Below are 3,953 nucleotides of genomic sequence, written 5' to 3'. Positions count from 1 at the left end.
GGGGAAACTTAGTCCACGGTATATTGGGCCTTATCAAATATTCAAGAGGATTGACAATGTATCTTATGAGTTGGAGCTACCACAAGAGTTAGTCGCGGTTCATCCGGTATTTACATCTCCATGTTGAAGAAGTTCATGGACGATCCTTCATTGATCATACCAACTTAAAATATTAGGATCAATGATAGATTATCTTATGAGGAGATTCCTGTTCAGATTCTAGATCGCCAAGTTCGCAAGCTGAGAACAAAAGAGGTAGCATCGATCAAAGTCCTTTGGAGGAATCAATTTGTTGAGGAAGCTACTTGGGAAACTGAAGAGGACATGAAGAAGAGATATCCACATATTAATAAAAATTGTCATATTATTACCGAGAGGGTCATCCTTATCATTTTCCGGAAGAGGTGATATCATTGCCAAAAGGGCCATGAAAACATAACAACATATCAAGTCATCATATATTGTTTCAAAACCAGAGGAGGCTAAAGTTTGAGAAGTACATTATAAAGAATATCAAACTTTGAAAAGGTGCCTTTTTTGATATACATCAAAATTGGAGGAGGCTGGCGTACCAACGTAGTAAAGACACTACTTTCCTATTTGAATTACAGTTTCTACTAATGAGTTTTATCTTAGTCTTTATCGAGAACATCCGAGAGGATGCATTCTCAATTAAACCATAGGTGCGGAAGTTTTCTAAAAGAACGCAGCACAACGTGGAACTTTTTTTAGCAGCGAACTGGACCATTCTGAGGAGGAATATCAAATTTCCCTAGATGCGAGCTGAGGAGCGGCTTCCACCATAATCAAACCAAGCCCCTATGAGAAGGCATGTGAGTATTTTCTTGAGGTCTTACTGTTTTAGTTTATCATCTGCTTTAATTTTCGACTCCAACTGGAAGCAAATCTTCAAATCCGAGTGACAGTACACCAAAAGCTTTGAAAACTATATTCGTGTAAGTTCTTATTTATGGATGTGAGGAGCTCCACATTCATGACTAAGAGATTGCAAGCCTTTTTTTTAGAACTCGATTTTTTTGTTACTCTTCCTGAGCCAAAGGTTATCTTAACATAATAGATTTCCTTTCCAACATATTGAATTGAACTACAGGCAGCCTGATTCTTGAGGTCGAGAGATATGTAGGCGGACTCTATGTTGAAGACTCGGCTATACTCCAACAATCTCTCTTAAATCTTATTTCCGAGGATTTTGGTGTCTCCATAATTTGATACTGTGATAGTTTTTTGAATTTTATCGAAAAAACCATGTGTCAAATCAAGCGTTGTTTTGAACTAAATGGACTGAATTCTCATGTAACTTGAGATACGTAGGAAACTCAATGCTAGGGTCCAGCCATAATTCCTCAAAATCCGTATCGAGCCTTTCTCTCAAAAAGATGAAATGGATTCGGTCAAAATTGGATTTGTCAATCTTCTTTGCCCAGGTTGTCTTTCATCGACCCTACCCAAGAATGGGGCAGTTGTTGACACCCAATTTTGACCCTATGCAATTCGAGTTAACTATCGATCTTCTTCAATTTCAAAAAAATTAAAATAATCTTCTTCGAAAAATCCTAAATATATATATATATATATATAGATTTTAAAATCTATTTCTAATTACTTTTGGTTAGTATTTTCAGAAACAATTTTATAATTTTACATATTGGTTTGTATAATTTTCATCTTTCATATAAATATTTAGTAAATAGCCTAATAGAATAAATACATATTTATTTCCTTTAAATTAGTGAATTTTATAATTTTGTATAATTAGTTTTCTATCTTAAGTAATGAACTTATGTCTTGATAATTATTTCATCTTGTTTAAATTAAGAAGCTCAAATAATTAATAGATAACTATGCATCTCGTTTCCATAGAGCAAAGGTTGCGAAAGAAGCCAAGCCTTTAAGAAAGCAAGGCCTGCTTTAGTGAACAACCTCTCACTAATGGGAGCACACTAAACATCAGAAATTTCAGCCAAAAACAAAATCAACAAATGGACCCTCGGGATTTGTTCTGAATCCCGTTCACACAAACCAAATATGTTATTTGACTAAACTTGATGTTCTGGACTCAATGGAATTATCAAAATAGGAATTGTTTCCATAGAGCAAAGGTTGCGAAAGAAGCCAAGCCTTTAAGAAAGCAAGGCCTGCTTTAGTGAACAACCTCTCACTAATGGGAGCACACTAAACATCAGAAATTTCAGCCAAAAACAAAATCAACAAATGGACCCTCGGGATTTGTTCTGAATCCCGTTCACACAAACCAAATATGTTATTTGACTAAACTTGATGTTCTGGACTCAATGGAATTATCAAAATAGGAATTCGAGATCTGCTTGAACCGACACCCATGAAAGTCACAAGAAATGAACACAACGTCTAAATGACTAAAAGAAGATCGAGACCGTTGAAAATTTATCCAAGATGTCACCTAGGCCTAATATCATCCCCCGTAACTCCGGAAATTCCAATCCGAGCATCCAAACCCCGAATATTGACCAAAGTCAATCCAAATGCTAAAATCTCAATAATTTCCAACTTAGGACCTCAAATCCTCAAAAGCACTCCATATTTGAAACCGACAACTCTCTTAGACCAAATTCCACATTTTGGGACTGATGGAATTGGCAAAATTCCATTTTGACACTCGAAACTCCCAAAGATATCAAAAACCTCTTGTTAACAACATTAGCCTATCAAAAACCAAAAATTATACACAATTCACAACTTTTTACTCAAATATCAAAATAAATTTCAAAATCCAATTAGAATTATCTCGGGGTTAATATCCGAGGGGTAAAATGATGCTTTTATGAATTTTTTTAAAAAATGACCAATTGGGTCGTTACATATGCCTTTTTTTCAATATTCTAGATACTCCCAATCTATCAAGAAGATATTTTAAATAAGTATGTGATTCTATTGATAAACATATTATTATAATTTCATTCCGAACTCAAAAATTCAACCCTAAGCCCGCAAGGTCAGAGAAATAATTTTATTTCAAAATTAGTTGCATCAAAAATATGAAATTTAATCAAAATTCAAGCTCGAACTGGACTCCAAATCATGAAAATGTGACTCATTACTTTTAGGTTCAAAAATCCTAACTTCTAACACCCAAATGTGAATTAAATCACGAAACAAACAATATAATATAGGGGAAAAATACTAAATTTAGAGTTAGATTATTACCCTGAGATAAAATGAGCAATTCCCTCTTTGAGAATTACCAAAGTTGAGCTACCAAACTAAAAACATCTTAAATTGAAGTCTATGTTCAAATTGGGGATTATTTCGTCCTGTTCTTAATTTTTTTTGCGAATGTAGATCACAATTGAGAACGTGATCAAGTGATCTGATCGAACCTATCACAATCATGACGGAACAATCAGAAACGAGATTCCACATCCAGAACTGAACTAGCAAACTTTATCCTCCACAAATGCGGCACTGATCCCGTGAATGCATCAAATTCCTACAATTATTCTTCACAAATGCGACCTAACCCTTGCGTGCATGAAGAAGAAAACCAACTACACCAACAATTGGGGCATTAGCTATGAAAAAATTCTCTACTTCACCAATCAAACTCATCTAGAAAACCAAATATGCAAATAAATCATAAAATATAGGGATAAGGGTTTCAAAAATATCCCAATTTTGGTCGAATTTGCTGTTGCGATACTAGACTTTCATAAGGACCTATTACCTCCCTAGACTATTTAATACCATATTTTAAACATATATATTTGCCCACGTGGACATAAAAAATAATGCAAAATTAGAAATAGTAATGTGTCCACGTGGGCACAGATATATCTTTAAAATACACTATTAAATAGTTCAGGGGGTAAAAAATACGGTATTAAATAGTCTAGGGAGGTAATAGGTCCTCATGAAAGTTTAGTATCGCAACAACAAATCCGACCAAAGTTGGGATA

The sequence above is a fragment of the Solanum tuberosum genome, unplaced genomic scaffold (assembly GCF_000226075.1).
Source record: "Solanum tuberosum cultivar DM 1-3 516 R44 unplaced genomic scaffold, SolTub_3.0 scf00256, whole genome shotgun sequence".
Lineage (NCBI taxonomy): Eukaryota > Viridiplantae > Streptophyta > Magnoliopsida > Solanales > Solanaceae > Solanum > Solanum tuberosum.
The sequence above is the reverse complement of the archived record's forward strand: the minus strand, read 5'-3'. Positions refer to the sequence as shown.